This window comes from Hemitrygon akajei, chromosome 28 (genome assembly GCF_048418815.1).
Source record: "Hemitrygon akajei chromosome 28, sHemAka1.3, whole genome shotgun sequence".
Lineage (NCBI taxonomy): Eukaryota > Metazoa > Chordata > Chondrichthyes > Myliobatiformes > Dasyatidae > Hemitrygon > Hemitrygon akajei.
The window spans coordinates 22035865-22057002 of NC_133151.1; the positions used below are offsets into that span (position 1 = coordinate 22035865).

Here is a 21138-nt window from a genome sequence, read left to right on the forward strand (position 1 = left end):
TGGCAGTGTGGAGGATCAGAGGTCTGAATCCATAGGACACTCAAAGATGCTACGCAGTCTGACGTTGTGGTTCAAAAGGCATATGGCGCCTTGGTATTCATTAATCGTAGGATTGAGCTTCGGAGCTGAGAAGTATTGTTGCAGCTATATAAGACACTTGGAGTATTGTGCTCAGTTCTGGTCGTCTCACTACAGGAAGGATATGGAAACCATAGAAATGGTTCAGATGAGATTTACAAGGATGTTGCTTGGATTGGGGAACATGCCTTATGAGAATAGGTTGAGTGAACTTGGCCTTTTCTACTTGGAGCAACAGAGAATGAGAGGTGACCTGATAGAGGTGTATAAGATGATGAGAGGCATTGATCGTGTGGATAGTCAGAGGCTTTTTCCCAGGTCTGAAATGGCTGCCACAAGCGGACACAGGTTTAAGGTGCTGGGGAGTAGGTACAGAGGAGATGTCAGTGGCAAGTTGTTTATTCAGAGAGTGGTGAGTGCGTGGAATGGGCTGCTGGCAACGGTGGTGGAGACGGATAAGATAGGGTCTTTTAAGAGACTTTCAGATAGGTACATGGAGCTTAGAAAAACAGAGGGCTATGGGTAAGCCCAGTAACTTCTAAGGTAGGGACATGTTCAGCACAACTTTGTGGGCCGAAGGGTCTGTATTGTGCTGGAGGTTTTCTACGTTTCTATTGACTTAATTTGGATTAAAATGTTGACTTTGACAATATTTTTCCATAACGTTCTGTTTTCATGAAGAGGTTCAGTGATCCAGATACAACGTTATTTCACCCCAAATTATAAAAGATTATATACACAAGATTATACAAAATACAAACATTAACTATTTATAAGACCGAAGAGTCAAATTAAAATGTGAATATTACTGTATGTAAGACATTCAATTCCCGTGGGTGTGGGGAGGAGGGTCACTATTCCCGGAAATGCCCCTCTGTACCCACTCTGTTACAATGCTCGCAATTCCTCATCGGCTCCACTGATTGACAGCTCTCTCTGCCCCGCCTCCCGGGAATTTGGTCACCGTCACGTGATACCGCGAGTGTGCCGATCTGTGACGAGCTGACGTCATTCATGTCCCGCCTTCACAGACGTCGTTTCCTGGGGAACGGTCCGGGGTGGGCGGTGAGTCCGGGATGGTGGGCACGGGGTTGTGGTAAAGTGGAGTCGGTCTCTACTTTGGGTTTCGGCTCCACTGTGGGAATCGGCCTCTCCTCTTCCTGCCCACGGAACAGTGAGTGTCTGTCAGCGCCTCACCGCACCGGCTCTCTGCCTCAGGTACAATATTTCAACCATATTTGCACAGTTACATGGATAGGAAAGGTTGAGAGGGACACGGGCCTAATGCAGGCGGATGGGACGAGTTCAGGTCGACAACTTGGTCGGCGTGGATGAGTTTTACCAAAGGGACGGTTTCAGTTCTGTATAAATCACTGACTCTATTCTGGGCGGTTCAACCAGGGCAGGATGTTACCCCTCAGATCCCCTTTAAATCTGTCTTTTGCAGTTCTGTACAATTCTAATGAGAGGCAATTCTTTGGCTGATAAGGCAAGTAGAACACACAACCCTGTCTACCTGTGATGCCACATACAGGGAACTGTGTAACAATATTAGAGACACATGCACAGGTACTTCGGTGAACAAGGCCTGGACGGATATGAAACTAATGCAGGAAAGTGGGATTAGTACAGCTGTGCGTGATAGGGAGCATAAATGTGATGGGCCAGAGGGTCTGTTTCTATCCTGGACAACCCTGGCAACAACAGTCCTCCACTGCAGTGGGGTTTGTTACCTTCATTCTCAGCTGTGAGCTTGTCCCACTAAACCCCTTATCCTCTGAGAAGATATTTGCACCCTTCCATTGTGACCAAGCTGTCTGCCATCTCTCCTGCTATTAACCATTGTTCTTCACCAAATTCCCATTTAAAAGTACTGTTACTGGTGCCTGTGGAATGGGTGCATTTTGGTAGCCTTTTGAGGTGTTTGATTCACTATTAACCCTAATGCATTAATACCTTTGTCCAACAAAAATCCATTGTCCTGGGTTCTGAGTGTTTTAGGTAAGTCCATCCTGAAGTTCTGTGTTCCAGGTTCCCACTGAACTTTCACAGTCAGTGGTTTTTGCGTGTCTATACTGACCATCGAAAATCTGTCTCCACTAACTCAGCACTTGGTCTGTCTCCTACCCTAGTGATTCAAATGTTCAGCCAGATGTTCCTTAAATACCAGCCTGCACCCCCCCCCCCCCCAGGAAGTGTGTTCCAGATTGTAACCAACTTCATTCTGCCAGCTGGTCCACATCCCACATCAAGATTTGCTAGCCGCCTTTGCTGTCCATCATACCCTAATCTTGGTGTCATCTGCAAACTTGCTGATCCAGTTTACCACATTCTCATCCAGATTGTTTATACAGATGGAAAATAACAATGGACCCAGCACTGGGAAGTTAAACCAGGGCAGGATGAACACAGTAATGACAGGTTCCTGGGAAGTGTTCATCAACAGAAACTTTGTGTGTTTTTGCCTCCACCACCTCCTCTGGCAGCTCATTTGGGATACCAGCTATTCTCTGTGTCAAATATTTACCCTTCAGATCCCCTTTAAACCACCCCCCTGTCACCTTAAAACTATAGCTTTAGACAGCCACACCACGGGAAACAGTCTCTGTCTCTCTGACCTTTATATGCCTCACATAATTTTATCCACCTCCATCAACTCAACCTCCACCCTGTCACGTCTTAGTTTCTGTCTGATTTCTCTAAATTCACTGCACAGGACACAACCCTCCGTATCCCTACGTTGCTATTACCAACATGCACCGTCCACCACGATGTCCGGCTGCTCAACCTTCCCTTTGAAATGTCCTGCAGCTGCTCCGAGACCATCGGACCATAAGACACAGGAGCAGAATTAGGCCATTTGGCCCATCCAGTCTGCTGCACCATTCTGCCAGGAATAAGAGATCATGACAGATCTCTTAACCCTCTCAAACACTCTTATCCCACCCCCCCCCCCACAATTGAGAACCTCCACATTCAATATACCCAGTGAATTGGCCACATCCGTCTGTGGGGATGAATTCAGAGTCAGAACCAGAATCAGGTTTATTACCACCGGCAGGAGTCAGGAAATTTGTTAATTTAGCAGCAGCAGTTCAATGCAGGACTTGCTAATATAGAAAGATGGTTGCTGCTGGAATAGATTGTGCTTGGGGTGACTTGGGTCCACAATGATCCCTCGGGCCCTTTTCTCACACCTGTCTTTGTAAATGTCCTGAATGATGGGAAGTTCACAACTACAGATGCGCTGGGCTGTCCGCAACACACTCTGCAGAGTCCTGCGATTGAGGGAAGTACAGTTCCCATACAAGGCAGTGATTCAGCCAGTCGGGATGCTCCCAGTTGTGCCCCTGTAGAAAGTTCTTAGGATTTGGGGGCCCATAGCAAACTTCCTCAGTCGTCTGCAGTGAACAAAATGCTGTTGTGCCTTTTCCACCACTCAGCAGGTACGTACAGACCACGTGAGATCCTCGGATATGTTGATGTCGAGGAATTTAAAGCTGTTTAGCCTCTGAACCGCAGATCGACTGATGTCAATAGGGATTAGCCCATCTCCATGAATCTACACAATCTGTGTGGATTATCACTAATCCGCATAGATTGTGGTTTCCCGGTTAGGAAGTCAAGGATCCATTTGCAGAGGGACCAGGTTCCATAGCTTATTGATCAGGACTGTGGGATTGACGGTGTTAAATGCTGATCTCTTGTCACTGAACAACATCCTGACATAGGCTACACAGATTCACTACCTTTTTCCAAGGAATTTGCTCCTTACCTTTGTTCTAACCACTGACCACTGACTCGACTGGCAAGTTTATCTTTAGGAAATCCTGCACATCTGAGACGAACCTGACCCCAGTAGCCAGAAGACAACACACCATCGTGTCATCTCTGTTGCTGCCACAGAATCTCCTGCACATCCCCTGTACTGTGAGTGTGCTGTCATCACTGCTCTGCTTGACCTTTCCTCCCGCGGAGCATCGGTCTGGGGTCTCAGTACCACCAACCTGACGGGCTGCTGTCTCTGGGTCGTCATCCTCCCAGGGGTATACATGACAATCCGTAACAGGGCAATAAGATTATCCACCTTATTTTTTATACACTGTGCATTGAGGTATAACACTTCAAGTATTGGATTTGCTACCCTTATTGATTCTGCATCCCTCTGCTGGCTGCAGTTATGTCCTATCATCTGCTGGCTCTTCCTGACAGTGTGACTGCATGCTATCTTTTCTTTCTTTACCAACTGTACTATCCTAAGTACTTTCATGCCAGTTCTCATGCCCCTGCCAAATCAGTTTATACCTTCCCCAAGAGCTCTAACAAACCAGCAGTATGCCCACAAGAAAATAAATCCCGGGGTTGTGTATGATGAGAGAAATGTATTTTGATATTACATTTACTTTCAGCTTTGAACTTTGTAGTAGAGAGCCGGGTGTTGTACTGGTCTGTGTCCTCACTGGCCGGTGCTGTGCTCTGGCAGCTCAGTGTGCTTGGAATACAGTGTCAGTGTTTTTACAGAAGTGTGTCCTTATTACACAATTGATCTTGTCCACCCTGGAGCTTGGAAGATTGATTGGAGACCAGAATGATTTTTTCAGACTGTTATTGGTCACAGGATCATTCTAGGATGGTCTGGACTATCTGACTCATCAAGTTTATACCAACTCCTGCTACAACATTTCCACAGTCCAATTCCCCACAATGTCCCCACAGCTCTGCAGGTTATTTCCCCTGAAGGACCTGTATAATTCCTCGTTGAACACTGGTTGTTCCCGCCACCACTCTGGTAAGTCCCATATTTCCCAAGGCAAAGTCAAGAATGTCTCCGTCCATGGTGGACCATCTACATACTGTTTCAGGAAACCTTTCTGAACACACTTAACAAATAATGCCCCATCCAAGTCTCAGGTGGTAAGGGAGTCCCAGTCACTCTGGGGAGATTATTCACTCAGCAAAGCTACTCTGTTGTTTTTACATCAGCCCATAACCTGCCGACATATTTGTTCCTCTCTCTTACTGGCTATTTGGAGCCCTACAGTACAATCCCATCACAGTGATTGCACTCTTCTTATTCCTGAGTTCTACCCGCACTGTCTCACTGGATGACCTTGAATTTGTGACATTCTGCCTGATCAGCAGTACAGCTCCCCCAGCCTCATTCACCTCCCTCTGGACTGTCTGAATCTGAATCCTGGAATGTTTAGCTACCAGTCCTGCCCTTCTCTGTATGGATGAATCACTGTGCCATGTACTAATCCAGGCTCTAAGTACGTCTGCATTAACTGTTCCACACCCGGCACTGATACAAACACACTTCAGCCCCTCGGTGCCACTGTGCTCATTAACTGGGCCTAACTATGCAGTGGTGTACTGGGCTAATGGCATCAACACGGGTTGAAGTCATTCTGACCCTCGGCTCTGTAATGAGTCAACCTATAGCCGGGGAAGTGACGACACCCCTCATGTTAGACTGTTTGCGGTAGCTTTTTATTCTTTCTCTTATTTCTAATAGAAACATTAAAAATAGCTGCAGGAGTAGGCCATTCGGCCCTTCGATCCTGCACCGCCATTCAGTATGATCATGGCTGATCATCCAACTCAGAACCCTGTACCTGCTTTCTCTCCATACCCCCCGATCCCTTTAGCCACAAGGGCCTTATCTAACTTCCTCTTAAATATAGCCAATGAACCGGCCTCAACTGTTTCCTGCGGCAGAGAATTCCACAGATTCACCACTCTCTGTGTGAAGAAGTTTCTCCTCATCTCGGTCCTAAAAGGCTTCCCCTTTATCCTTAAACTGTGACCCCTCGTTCTGGACTTCCCCAACATCGGAAACAATCTTCCTGCATCTAGCCTGTCCAATCCCTTTAGAATTTTATACGTTTCAATAAGATCTCCCCTCAATCTTCTAAATTCCAGTGAGTATAAGCCTAGTCGATCCAGTCTTTCTTCATATGAAAGTCCTGCCATCCCAGGAATCAATCTGGTGAACCTTCTCTGTACTCCCCCTATGGCAAGAATGATATTCTAGATGCAGTCTCACCAAGGCCTTGTACAACTGCTGTAGAACCTCCCTGCTCCTGTACTCAAATCCTTTTGCTATGAATGCCAACATACCATTTGCCTTTTTCACCGCCTGCTGTACCTGCATGCCCACCTTCAATGACTGGTGTACAATGACACCCAGGTCTCGTTGCATCTCCCCTTTTCCTAATCGGCCACCGTTCAGATAATAATCTTTTTTCCTGTTCTTGCAACCAAAGTGGATAACCTCACATTTATCCACATTAAATTGCATCTGCCATGAATTTGCCCACTCAACTAACCTATCCAAGTCACCCTGCATCCTCTTAGCATCCTCCTCACAGTTAACACCGCCGCCCAGCTTTCCTCCCACTGTCCAAAGACAAATCGGTTAGTTGGTTAATTGGTCATTGCAAATTGCCACAGGAATAGACTAGGGTTAAATTGGAGGCTGCTAAGTGGTGGTGCTCGAAGGCCTGTTCCGTGCTTTATCTCTAAATAAAATATTCCTATAAACACTAAAACTTATTTTGTAAATTTTGTCCATCGCAGGTAAAGACCTTCCTACCACTGAGCATATCTACACAAAATGCTATTGCAGGAAAGCAGCATTCATCAGGAACCCCCAACACGCAGGACAAGCTCTCCTCTCATTGCTGCCATCAAGGAGTTGGTCAGAGAGCCTCAGGGACCACACCACCGGGTTCAGTAAAAGTTATCATCAGCCCCCTGAGCCAAAAGGGATAACTTCACTTGCCCCATCACTGAGTTCTTCCCACAATCTGTGGACTCACCTTCAAGGACTCCATCCCATGCTCTCAATATTTATTGTTTGTTTATTTATTTTTCTTTCTTTTTGTATTTACAGAGCTTGTTGTCTTTTGCACAACAGTTGTTTGTCTGTCCTGTTGGGTGCAGTCTTTTAATGATTCTATTGTTTTTTTTAGTTTTTACTGTGAATGTCCTTGGGGTTGTATATGGTGACATATGCATTGATAATAAACTTATCTTGAACTTTGAAAATACACCAACTTTGAGCATCATTGATTATTGACAAAATATCATAAAATCCCTTTGAGGAAGTAATTTTAAGAAACTTTGATATTCTGATATTTTATCTGGAAATTATATACAAGATGTAATACAGCACACAGAAACTTGCTATTCAGCCCAATCAGGCTGGAATTTATGCCTCACAAACCTTCTCAACTTTTCTCCTTTTAATTATCATTTCTAGCTCGCTCTCTTTCAAATACTTAAGAGTTTCAAAGGACTTCAAAGACTTGCATACATTATTGTGATTGCCACATCACAAAAAATAAGTAATGCTGGTTCAGAGATCTAGATATATAGATAGTTTTAAAGGCTTTATTTCGGATATTTCCTGATCCTTCCCCACTCAAAAGTAGGCAGAACAAGCCTATCATCAGTATTTTTTGATTAAAAACTCATGATCCTTTCCCGATTGCTCCATTAAAGACCAAAAATTGTGTTAAGTTTCTTTCAGATCCATTTTTAAAAATTAAATGTAAATTTGAGGCCTATCTGGTATTAGTTTATCTGTGCACTTGTAGTGCGACTGAGACACTGTAATTTGTCTATTTGGACCTACTTGCTGTGTTGATCCACATCCGTCAACTCCACTACTGACCTTTCACTCTTCCCATCTCCTCTCCTGAAAGAGAACCCAATGATCCATGTAGCAAAAATCCTCCGTCCTGCACCAGCTTGTGAGCCACACATATAACTGTACCACCTTTTTCTTTCTTCCCTCGCTAGCAGGTGACACTGGGATTGCCCCCCTCCTCACCACAGAGTTTCTACTTAATTTTTTCCCCAACTCCCTAAGTTCTGTTTGCAGGACTTTGCCTCTTTTGTTAGAACCAATATGGACACGGCCTCTGGCTGCTCACCCTGACCTTTCAGAATGGCCTGTACTTGTTCAGTTACATCCTTGGCCCTGGTACCAGGGAGGTAATGCACCATCCTGCAGTCTCTCTCCTTGCCACAGATACACCTGTCTGTGACCCCGGCTAAAGACTCCCCTGTCACTGAGGCTCACCGAGAACGCAGAACAGTACAGCACAGGAACAGGCCCTTCTTCCCATGATGTCTGTGCTGAACACAATGTCAAATGGAACTAAATCCCTTCTGCCTGCGTATAATTCATGTGCTTCAATTCTCTGAATATTCATGTGTTTATCAAAAACCCTGTTAAATGTCATTATCATATCTACTTCTACCACTCCCTATGGCAGCCCAAACCCGGCCCTCACCACTCTCTGTACGGAAGCAGAAATCTAACCTGCCCTGACATCCCACTTTAAATTCTCACCCTGGCATTTTAAAGCTGTGCCTTCTCATATTTGATATTTCTAACCTGAGGAAGTGATTCTGACTGTCTACCTAGTCTGCACCTCTCATAGTTTTATAAACTTCTGTCAGGTCTCCCCTCAGATTCCTTCACTCCAGGGAAAACAGTCCCAGTCAGTCTGATCTTTCCTTGTAAATCAAGCCCGCAGTCCAGGTAACATTCCTGTGAATTGTTTCTGCATCTTTCCAGCTTAATCACAACCTTCCTCTCATGGTGACCAGAACTGCACAGGGTGCTCCTGGTGTGGTGTAATTATTGATTTGTACAACTGTAATGTGATGTCCCAACTCCTCTCAGAGCCTTTGCCAATGAAGGTAAGCATGTTGTGCACCTTCTTCACCACTTTGTCTACCTGTGTTGGCACATTCAGGGAACTATTTACCTGTGCCTCAGGTTTATCTTTTCATCAACACTCCTCAGGACCCTGCCATTCACTGGGTACGTCCTGACCTGCTTTAACTTCCCAAAATCCATCATTGTGCATTTGTCTGACACTGTAACAACACTTCTCTGTTTCTCTGCACTAATGCCCTAGCAATAAATGTCAATGAACCATTCACCTCTGAACTTTGGTCATATATGGTCTTATGAACCCCTCACTGCACCCGTCTCTATTTTGTTGTGCAGGCAACACCTCGACACTCCAGTAGTTATGTCATCCCAGCCTGAAACAGACCTGTTATTCTGTCTCAGTATGATAACCAGTCTTTAGTCAATATTAACACGCTTCCTTCCCAGTACTGAGATCTGGTCTTGTGCACGAGCCTTTCATGTGGGACCTTGGCAAATGGCTCCTGAAAATCCAAAATCACCACTTCTCCAACTTCCCCTGTAAAGTCTCAAATCTCTGGTATGTTTGTCAAACATGACTTAACATTCAGTAACCCAGGTTACAGAGACAAAAACCAGGTTCCAGATGGACAGGGTGGTGAAGAGGCTTTTGGAACACTGGCCTTCAGTCAGAGCACCGGATATAGAAGCTGGGATGAAATGGTGCAGTTGTACAACACGTTGGTTTGGCCGCCTTTCATAAATAGTGTTTAGTTTTAGTGATCATGCAGTATGACAGACACCATTGAGCTGGAAAGAGTGCAGAGGTGATTTACGGGCATGTTACTGGATCTCGAAGGACTGATTTGTGGAAAGCGTTTTGGATAATTTTCCTTGGAAAGTTGGAGAATGAGTGGCGATATTGCAGAGGTATATAAAATAATAAGCAGCCTGGGTTGAGTCAAAGATAACAATGTTTTTGTCAGGGTTGGGGAATCAAGAACTGGAGGGCATTGGTTTGAGATGAGATTTAATAGGAATCTGAAGGGCAACTTTTCCACACACAGGCTGGTCAGTGTATGGAGTGAGCTGCCGGGGGGAGTGGTTGAGTCAGGTATATTTTAAAAAAGTACTTGGACAGGTAGATGGGAAGGAAAAGTTTTGAAGGATATGGGCTAAGGAGGAGGATAGCCTTGTTCTTAATGTGGTGGTGAGGGGGTTACAGACCACAAGCTCAGATGGGAACTTTGGTCAGCGTGGACCATTTGAGCTGACGGGCTCGTTTCTGTGCAGTGTGAATCTGACTGTAAACCCTGTTGACTTAATTCAATGACATTAAACTTTTCTAAATGACTTCTTATTTCTTCACAGATTATAGACTCCAGTACTTGAAGTGAAGTTAACTGGACTACAGTCACCTGGTTTTTATCTTCCACCCTTCTTCAACAATGGTTTTCAACTCCACTGGGACCTTTCTGTAACAGTGAGTTTTGACAGACTTCAATGTCTCTACTTTCTCTCCAGACTTCCTGTGAAACCCTCCAGTGCAGGTCGTTGGGACCTGGAAATGTTTGCTTTTAGTCCCATTAGTTTCTCCCTCCTGATGGTGATTGTTACACATTATGGCACAATGTTGAAATGTCACTGTTAGATATCTCTGGGATGTTTGCTGTGTCCCCACTGTGAACACTAATTAAAATTATTGAGTTAACCTATCTGCTTTTTCCTTGTTAGTTTTAGCTTTTGTCTCATCACTGGTTCCTGGAAAAATCCTGATCCTCTTTTCTACTGCCAACCCTTGCCTCTTTTTATCCTCTTTGATTTAATATTTCCCTTGAACTCCATTGACCACAGAACGTTCTTTGCTCTGTGTGATCCCTCTGTAGAATCGGGATCAATGTCTGCTGACTGTTATGAACAGTCTCCTTAAACATCGCCACTGCTCATTACTGACCTGTCCCTAAGCATATTTACCCCATCTGCCCCAGACAACTCCACTGTCACGTCTCTGTAATTGCCTTTATTTAGGTTGAGGACACTGGTTCTGGACCCTGGTGTTCACCCTCTATCTGTGGTCTGGAGTTCTCCCACATTGTGATCACTTCTTCAGGGATCATTCACCACAAGATCTCTCTGCATTCTCACCTCATTGCACAGATTACATATGAGATGTCCTGTTCCTGGGTAAGATCCTGCTGTAAGAAACTGTCTCTGACCACTCCACAAATTCCTCTTCCACTGTACCAGTTTGATCAGCTTAATCAACACACAGACTGACGCAAACACGCACAAAATACTGCAGGAACTCAGCAAAGAGTCGACATTTCGGGCTGAGAACCTTCATCAGGATTAGAAAGAAAGGGACAAAAGCCAGAATAAGGTGATGGCGAAGGGGAGGAGGACAAGTGAGTGGGGGAGGGGGTGGTTTCTGGAGGGATGATGATGTGAGGACCTGGGTGACAGACAGGAAAGGCAAAGAGATGAAGAGAAAGGAATCCAGTAGGAGAGAACGTTGGACCATGGGATGACACGAAGGAGGTGGAGAACCAGAGAGAGTTGATGGGCAAGTCATGATGGTGCGTGAGGAGAGGTAAAGGGGGTAAATGGCACCAGAATGGGGGAAAAGTCAGAAGATAAATAGTAGTTCGGTGAATGTGTGGAAACAGAGGGCAGTGATTTCTGAAATTTGGAGAAATCAATATCAGAATATGAGATGTTGCTCGTCCAACCTGTAGTTGGCCTCATCGTAGCAGGAGTGGAGGCCATGGACAGACATGTTAGTGATGGCCCTCTGCTGGGTCAGGGTCGACCATGGATATTGTACTCTCACTGTGAAAGTCAATATGCAAGCCAGGGTAGTACGATACGTAAAGCAAGCTGTTGCCCATGCAGGGGCTCCTGCTCTCCACACAGCTGATGAATCCAGATCAACGACAGAGACCGGTGGGATCAGGCACCAACGGTGTCACAGGATTGCCAGTCCGCATTGAACATCTGACTGACAGGGAATCCAGCTCTGGATTGTTCCTCGGGGTTTACTCCCGAAGCCTTCCCCATGAATGGGTCTAGCCACAAGCCAGTAGAGGTTTCAGATCAGAATTTTCCTTCCACTAGAGGAGCTGCCAACCGTGGGTGAAAGCCCCATCTGCCCATAGCAGTTAGTTATATGATGCCAGTAAACCCATTTAGACCCTCCCCTGTCACTAAGGAAGAGTCTGTCGGGCTTCGTAGCTAAGCCATATATAAAAGCCAGGAGCTGGACTTGGTTGACAATTTGGTTGACAAGCAGCAATTAATAGGAAGTGACAGCTTGTCCCCATTACCACCCCACCACTGGTTAAGACACCTGTAAGGCACCAATATGTCAGTATGTGAATGGGAAATGGAACTAGAATGCATTGCCACTGGCAGATTGTGGTTGTTGCCGCTCACAGAGCAAAGATACTCGATGTACTGGTACCCCAATCTGCTTCCGATTAAATCTCTCATGACAATCACAGCTCCATTCTCATCTCTCTTTGATATTTCCCCTTTTGTGCTTTATCCCATCGGGAGGAACACCTGAGGATCTTGAGACCACTCCTCCCCGTGTCTTCTTTCCCTCCCCTTTCACCATCACTGTCCCTACGTGTAAGGTACCTATGAAAAGTATTCATGCTGCTTTAAAGTTGTCATGTTTTATTGTTTTACAACATTGAATGATAGTGGATTGAATTTGGCATTTGTTTTACTGATCAAGAGAAAAAGACTTTTGTGTCAAAGTGAAAACATCTCCACAAAGTGCTTTAAATTAATTACAGATATAAAACACAAAATAATTGACTGTATAAATATTCACCCCCAAATCATCACTGGTGCAGCCAAGTAGTTTTAGGAATTACATTATCAGTTAAGTGGAGGTCTCTGTGTGAGTCAAGGTGTTTCAATTGATTGTAGTAAAAATACACGATTGTTGGTAGTCAGTATCCTGGGAGAAACTACACCATAAAAACAAATTAACACTCTGAGCAGCTCTGCAAAAAGGTAATTGAAAAACACAATTCAGGAGATGGATACAAAGAAATGTTCAGGTCACTGAATATCACTTGGAGTACAGTTAAGTCACTCATCCTGAAATGGAAAGAATATGGCAGAGCTGTAAATCTGCCAGGATCAGGCCATCCTCAAAAACTGAGTGACTGTGCAAGAAGGGGACAAGTGAGGGAGGCCACCAAGAGACCTATGCTAACTCTAGAGAAATCACAATCTTCAGTGGCTGAGATGAGAGAGACTGTGTATACAACAACTGTTGCCCAGATGCCTCACCTGACAGAGCTTTTTGGGAGAGCAGCAAAGAGAAAGCCATTGTTGAAAAAAGCTCTCATGAAATCTCACCTGGAGTTTGCCAGAAGACTCTGAAGTCAACTGGAAGAAGGTTCTATAGTCTGATGAAACAAAATTGACCATTTTGGCCATCAGATTAAACACTAAGTTTGGCGCAAGACAAACACCGCACAGCATCAGAAACACACCATCCCAGCATGGTGAGGCTGCATCATGCTGTGGGGCTGTTTCACTGCAGCAGGCCCTGAAAGGCTCATAAAAGTAGAGGGTAAAATGAATGCAGCCAAAAACAGTGAAATCTTGGAGGAAAACCTAATTCAGTCTGCAAGTGAACTGTGACTTAGGAGAAAATTCATTTTCCAGCAGGAGAATAACTGCAAGTCACAGGAATGACTTAAAACCAAAGTTAATGTCCTGGAGTGGCCAAGTCAGAGTCCAGACCTCAATCCAATTGAGAATTTGTAACTGAACTTGAAAAGATCTGTTCACTCATGAACCACATGCAATCTGCCAGAGCTTCAGCAGTTTTGTAAAGAAGAATGGGGAAAATTTTCAGTGTTAAGATGTGCAAAGCGGATAGAGACCTATCCACACAGAGCCAACGGTAATTACTGACAAAGGTGCATCAACTTGACTTGAAGGAGGTGAATACCAATGCAATTAAATTGTTTTGTGTTTTATATTTGCAATTAATTAGATCACTTTGGAAAGATCTGTTTTTCACTTTGACACCAGAGAGTCCATTCTGCTGATCAGTGTGGGAAAATAAAGCCAAATTAAATCCACTGTGAATCAACGTTGCAAAACAATAAACATGAAAACCTCCAAAGGAGACTGAATACTTTTGGTGGCACTGTATCCACCCCTTCACCAGCACGTTATGAACAAATCCACCCTGCTCCTTTCCATTTTGCCGATTCCGTGTGGAACATTGGACATGTAGGAATGTCAAATTCCCAGTCGAAGTCTCTGTACCCATGTCCCTGCAATAGCTGGTAGATCAAACATATTCGTCAGTACACAATATGGAACAGATGGCAACCTGCCCTTCAGTCCACAATATCTGCACCAATCATAACAATGTTGAGACTTTATAAAGTACTGGTGAGGTCATACTGGAGTATTGTGAGCATTTGTGGGCCCTTTATCTTAGGAAGGATGAGCTGAAACTGGATGTGTTTCAAAGGAGATTCTCAAAATTGACTCCAGGATTAAACAGCATGGCATATGAAGAGCGTTTGATTGCTCTGGACCTGTACTCACTGGAATTTAGGTCAATGAGGTCTGACCTAATTGAAACCTATCGAATGGTGAAAGGCCTTGATAAAGTGGATGTGCAGAGGATGGGAGTGTCTGAGACCAGAGGACGCAGCCTCAGAATAGAGCACCATCCTTGTAGAATGTGGGTATGAGGAATTTCTTTAGCCAGAGAGTGGTGAATCTGTGGAATTTGTTGCCTCGGGCAGCTACGGAGCGAAGACTTTATGTATATGTAAGGCAGAGGTTGGTAGATTCTTGATTGGTCAGATCATGAAGGGTTGTGGGGAGAAGGCAGGAGATTGGGGCTTTGAGGGAAAATGGATTAGCCATGATGAAATGACGGAGCAGATTTGATGGGCCTAATGGCCTAATTCTGATCCTATATCTCAGAGTCTGTATCACCTCCTCAGAAACCTCAATCAGCTTTATCAAGTGTGATCTGCCTGCACAAAGCCATGCTGATTGTCCCTAAACAGGCCGTGCCTTTCCAAATGAGCATAAACCCTGTACCTCAATATCCTCCCCTGTAGCTTCTCCACCACTGAAATGAGGCTGACTTGCCGATAGATCTCTAGATTCTTGTTATTTCCTTTCTTGATCAAAGCTGCAACATTTGCTACACTCCAGTACTGAGGGACCTCATATGTTGCAATTGAGGACACAGACAGACAGACATACTTTATTAATCCCGAGGGAAACTGGGTTTCGTTACAGTCGCACCAACCAGGAATAGTGTAGAAATATAGCAATATAAAACCATAAATAAATAATAATAAGTAAATTATGCCAAATGGAAATAAGTCCAGGACCAGCATATTGGCTCAGGGTGTCTGACACTCCGAGGGAGGAGTTGTAAAGTTTGATGGCCACAGGCAGGAATGACTTCCTATGATGCTCAGTGTTGCATCTCGGTGGAATGAGTCTCTGGCTAAATGTACTCCTGTGCCTAACCAGTACATTATGCATTGGATGGGAGACGTTGTCCAAGATGGCATGCAACTTGGACAGCATCTTCTTTTCATACACTGCCTTCAGAGAGTCCAGTTCCACCCCCACAACATCACTGGCCTTACGAATGAGTTTGTTGATTCTGTTGGTGTCTGCTACCCTCAGCCTGCTGCCCCAGCACACAACAGCAAACGTGATAGCACTGGCCACCACAGACTCATGGAACAGCCTCAGCATCGTCTGGCAGATGTTAAAGGACCTCAGTCTCCTCAGGAAATAGAGATGGCTCTGACCCTTCTTGTAGACAGCCTCACTGTTCTTTGACCAGTCCAGTTTATTGTCAATTCGTATCCCCAGGTATTTGTAATCCTCCACCATGTCCACACTGACCCCTTGGATGGAAACAGGGGTCACCAGTGCCTTAGCCCTCTTCAGGTCCACCACCAGCTCCTTAGTCTTTTTAACATTAAGCTGCAGATGATTCTGCACGCACCATTTGACAAAGTTTCCCACCGTACACCTGTACTTTAATGGAGAATGTGTGGAGCAGGTTAAGACCTACAAGTATCTGGGAGTACAGTTAGACGAGAAGCTAGACTGGACTGCCAACACAGATGCCTTGTGCAGGAAGGCACAGAGGCGACTGTACTTCCTAAGAAGGTTGGCGTCATTCAATGTCTGTAGTGAGATGCTGAAGATGTTCTATACGTCAGTTGTGGAGAGCGCCCTCTTCTTTGTGGTGGCGTGTTGGGGAGGAAGCATTAAGAAGAGGGACGCCTCACGTCTTAATAAGCTGGTAAGGAAGGCGGGCTCTGTCGTGGGCAAAGTACTGGAGAGTTTAACATCGGTAGCTGAGCGAAGGGCGCTGAGTAGGCTACGGTCAATTATGGATAACTCTGAACATCCTCTACATAGCACCATCCAGAGACAGAGAAACAGTTTCAGCGACAGGTTACTATCGATGCAATGCTCCTCAGACAGGATGAAGAGGTCAATACTCCCCAATGCCATTAGGCTTTACAATTCTACCGCCAGGACTTAAGAACTTTTTAAAAGCTATTATTAATGCTTTTGAGTTAGTGATTTAGATGCATATCATATTTTTTTACTGAGTTAAGTATTGTGTGTAATTAGTTTTGCTACAACAAGTGTATGGGACATTGGAAAAAAGTTGGAATTTCCCCATGGGGATGAATAAAGTATCTATCTATCTATCTATCTATCTCCCTTGCTGATGCATCTAACTATGGCAGAGTCATCAGAAAACTTCTGAAGATGGCAAGACTTTGTGCAGTAGTTGAAGTCCGAGGTGTAGATGGTGAAGAGAAAGGGAGACAGGACAGTCCCCTGTGGAGCCCCAGTGCTGCTGACCACTCTGTCTGACACAGATTTGCAAGCTCACGTACTGTGGTCTGCCAGTCAGGTAATCAATAATCTATGACACCAGGGAAGCATCCACCTACATCACTGTCAGCTTCTCACCCAGCAGAGCAGTGCGGATGGTGTTGAACGCACTGGAGAAGTCAAAAAATCACAGTGCTCGCCGGCTTGTCCAGGCAGGCGTAGACACGGTTCAGCAGGTAGACGATGGCATCCTCAACTCCTAGTCGAGGCTGGTAGGCGAACTGGACGGGGTCTAAGTGTGGCCTAACCATAGGCCGGAGCTGCCCTAGAACAAGTCTCTCCAGGGTCTTCATGATGTGGGAGGTCAATGCCACCGGTCTGTAGTCATTGGAGCCACTGGGGCACGGCGTCTTCAGTACAGGGACGAGGCAGGACATCTTCCATAGCACAGGAACCCTCTGGAGACTCAGGCTCAGGTTGAAGACATGGTGAAGTACTCCACATAGCTGGGGGGCACAGGCTGTGAGCACCCTGGGGCTGACACCATCCGGGCCTGCAGCCTTGCTTGGGTGGAGACGTTTCAGCTGTCTTCTCACCTGTTCAGCTGTGAAGCCCACCGTGGTGGTTTCAGGTGGGGGAGGGGTGTAGTCCTGAGAGCAGGGTGGGGGGCTGTGAGGAGGGGAGAGTGGAGTATGTGTTGGTTGGGGACCGAAAACAGATGAATCATGTGGGGGATGGGCAGGGGCCACAGTGTCAGATCTGTTGAAGAACAGGTTAAGTTTGTTGTCCCTGTCCACACTACCTTCAGCTCCTCTGTTGCTAGTTTGCCGGAACCCAGTGATGGTCCTCATCCCACTCCAGACCTCTCTCATGTTGTTCTGCTGGAGTTTCCACTCAAGCGTCCTGACGAAGGGTCTCGGTCCGAAACGTCGACGGTGATTCTTCCTATAGATGCTGCCTGGCCTGCTGTGTTCCACCAGCATTTTGTGTGTGTTTGAATTTCCAGCATCTGCAGATTTCCTCGTGCTTCCTCCTACACCTGTCTTTAGCCTCCCTGATCTTGGCTTTCAGGTCCCTCTGTATTGTCCTCAACTCCTCCCTATTTCCATCCCTAAATGCCCTCTTTTTAGCGTTCAGGTTGTCCTTAATGTCCTTTGTTACCCATGACTTGTTATTTGAATAACGAAGGACAGTTCTTGCCGGAACATTGCAGTCCACACAGAAGCTGATGTAACCAGTGATGCACTCTGTGAGCCCATCAATGTCCTCTCCATGAAAAATGTCACCTGATCTTAACAGCGTATTTAGTGACGTCGTTGAAGTTATCAATCACATCAAAGTAAAAGCCCTTAACTCATATCTGTTTGAGCAGCTTTGTGAAGAAATGGATACAGAGCACAAACGCCTTCTCTTTCACACTGAAGTCAGGTGGCTATCAAGATGGAGAGCCCTGGCCAAGGTTTTTGAGTTAAGAGAGCAGCTACAGAGATTTCTTTCAGGAAAAACGTCACCACTGGCAGCACACTTGACGAGGAGTGGATAGCAAAACTCGCTTATCTGTGTGACATCTTCAACCTGCTCAATGAACTCAATTTGTCACTTCAGGGGAGAATGACAACTATCCATGTCAGCGCGGGAAGATCAACTCCTCGAGCTTGCAAATGACGGTGGGCTGAAAAATATGTTTGACATAACATCTCTGCCGGCATTCTGGATCAAAGTCAAGGCTGAATATCCTGAGACAGCCACTAAAGCACTGAAAACGTTGCTTCCGTTTCCAACATCATATCTCTGTGAAGCGGGATTTTCTGCAACGAATGCAACAAAAACTAAAATGCGGAATAGACTGGATATAAGGAGCAAACACGAGGAAATCTGCAGATGCTGGAAATTCAAACACACACAAAATGCTGGTAGAACACAGCAGGCCAGGCAGCATCTACAGGAAGAAGCACTGTCGACGTTTTGGGCCGAGACCCTTCGTCAGGACATAAGGAACCCCTTTTGAGTATTGCTGTCTCCCATCACCCCTCGATGAGACCGCCTTATTGCAGGGAAACAAGCCCAGGGCTCTTACTGATTCACCAATATTGGTGTGTTGCAATGATTTTATATGTTCATACGAGGAAAATATGCGCTTTGTGTTTAATATCCAAATGTTACTTAACATGTTATGATGCTATTGACTTATAAGTGCCCTATAATTGACTTATCACTATATGCATGGGAGGAAAATATGCACTGTGAGTTTAATATTAAATTCTTTAGATAAACCCTTTTAGAAATGAAATTGAGTGTATTAATTAGCCACTTATAAGTGACTTATAGTTTCACCTGTATTCTGGTATATATTAACAAACCTCCCCCCGCCAGCTGGTCCTCAAGAATATTGTCAATATTAAATGGGTCCGCGGTGCAAAAAAAGTTGGGAACCCCGACATAGATCCTTGTCAAATCCCCAGCAATCTGCTCACTTGCTTCTTTCACTATTGTAGGATATATGCGTTCAGTTCTTGGAGTCTTATCCATCTTATTGCTTTTCAGACGTCCCAGCATATCCTCCTCCTCAATCTCAACACATCTCTGCACATTAGCATGTCTCGCTCTGTTTTCATTGACATTCAATTCCTTCTCCTCAGTAAATATTGACACAACGGACTCATTTAGTACCTCAGCCACTTCATCTAATTTCAACCACATCATTCCTCCTTTAATCTTGAGTGGACCTTTCCAGTCTCTGGTTATCCCTGTTTAACTAATATAAATCAAAAGGCCTTGGGATTATCTTTGATCCCACTCCACAAGGACAGTTTGAGGCCCCATTTGGCCTTTCCTATCACCAGCTTTAGCATTTCCCCGCTATCTTTATATTCCAAAGATACCCAGTCTGATTTTAGCTTCTTAAACCTTCCATATCCTTCTGACTAAATTCAGGATCTCTCCATTCATCCAAAGTTCCCTTAAATTACCACCCATGTCCTTACTCCTTCCAGGAACATGCTGATCCTGAACTCAGATCTGCTGGTCTTTAAACAACTCCCACATGTCAGATGTGGACTTGTCTGATAGTGGCTGCTCCCAATCAATGCCCCTTGTCTTCTGTCTTACTCATAACTAACGAACAAAATAAATTGTGATCATCAGCTGGCCTGGCTCGTTTCCCTGAACTAATTCCCGTCTGTTCTCGCCTCTGGTGGGGCTCTGTACATAATGTTTCAAACATTCCTCGGAATCGCTGAAGAAATCTTGAGCATCTAAGCATTGAGCAAGATGCAGTCAATTCTAGGGAAGATAAAGTCTCCCACTATGACAGTTCCGTTCTGCATCTCTCCATAAACATAAACCTCTGTGTTCCTCCACCTCCCGGTGGTTATTGGGGGTCAATACTATAATCCAATCCGTGTGACTGTAGATTGCCTCTGTAAGTGAGCCCTGCAGTTTGCTGTGACATTCCCAGTGGGGTAACCTCTGCATCTTATAACCCTCCTCCCCCCCACTCACATGTAAAACAATGAAACCTAGAGATGTTGAGCTCCTCTCCTTGGACCCGTCTCACCTTTCCCTCGGGACCTCAATGATCCTCGTACCTAAAGCCCTCACCCACCTCACACTAGCTCCTCAGCCACCTCTTTACCTGGGCTTTAGAAGGCGGCAACGTGCGCTCTGTATATCCTTCTATCTGCCTATGTATCCTGTTCCTTTATGTGACCAGACTTTCATTTCCCTCGCGACCCAGAGGAACAATTGTTCTGATGAATTAACCCTCTCATCACTGAAAGTGACTGCACCCTCGCCCACCAACTGCTGTGTGTGAGGACGCTCGCACTGGTCATGGGGCCGGGGAGGGACAGACTGAGGTCCTCGGGGATTTGCGGAATGGAAAAGCACTTCCTGGTAATTTAAAGCAGGAGAATCAGCAAATTTCCAGAAATCTTCCACTCTGTACATGTTTCATGCCATCTTGGACAATGACTCCCATCCACTCCATAATGTACTGGTTAGGCACAGGAGTACATTCAGCCAGAGACTCATTCCACCGAGATGCAACACTGAGCGTCATAGGAAGTCATTCCTGCCTGTGGCCATCAAACTTTACAACTCGTCCCTCGGAGTGTCGGACAACCTGAGCCAATAGGCTGGTCCTGGACTTATTTCCAGTTGGCATAATTTATTTATTATTATTTAATTATTTATGGTTTATATTGCTATATTTCTACACTATTCTTGGTTGGTGCGACTGTAACGAAACCCAATTTCCACCGGGATCAATATAGTATGTCTCTCTGTCTGTCTAGAGTGGATGTGGAGGGGATGTTTCCTATAGTGGGGAAGTCTAGGATCAGAGGACACAGATGGAGCTGGAGCGCTTTGTGTCGGATAAATCGTTGGAAGTTGCCGGGTGTGGTAAAGTGAAGGCGGGGCTGGACGATGAGAGGTCACTCTCGGCTCTGTCCGTCACTCTTACTCTGTTTCCTCCCCTCCCCGCCTCTGTCTCTCTGCGCGTTTCTCGGGCA

The 21138-nt window shown here is 45.3% G+C and overlaps 1 protein-coding gene across 2 annotated transcripts in view; it reads left to right on the plus strand.

Annotated features, from left to right (window-relative positions):
* Positions 1-1129: 1129 nt before the first annotated feature.
* Positions 1130-21138, plus strand: part of LOC140717767 (histone H4) — a 95596-nt gene continuing 75587 nt past the window's right edge. Inside the window, exons 1-2 of one of the 2 annotated variants that reach the window (XR_012096600.1) lie at positions 1130-1296; positions 10121-10232. The gene's annotated coding sequence lies outside the window, so the exon portion shown is untranslated. Of the gene's footprint in view, positions 1297-6657; positions 7129-10120; positions 10233-21138 lie in introns of those variants that run through there. The other variant, XR_012096599.1, reaches the window with a different exon arrangement.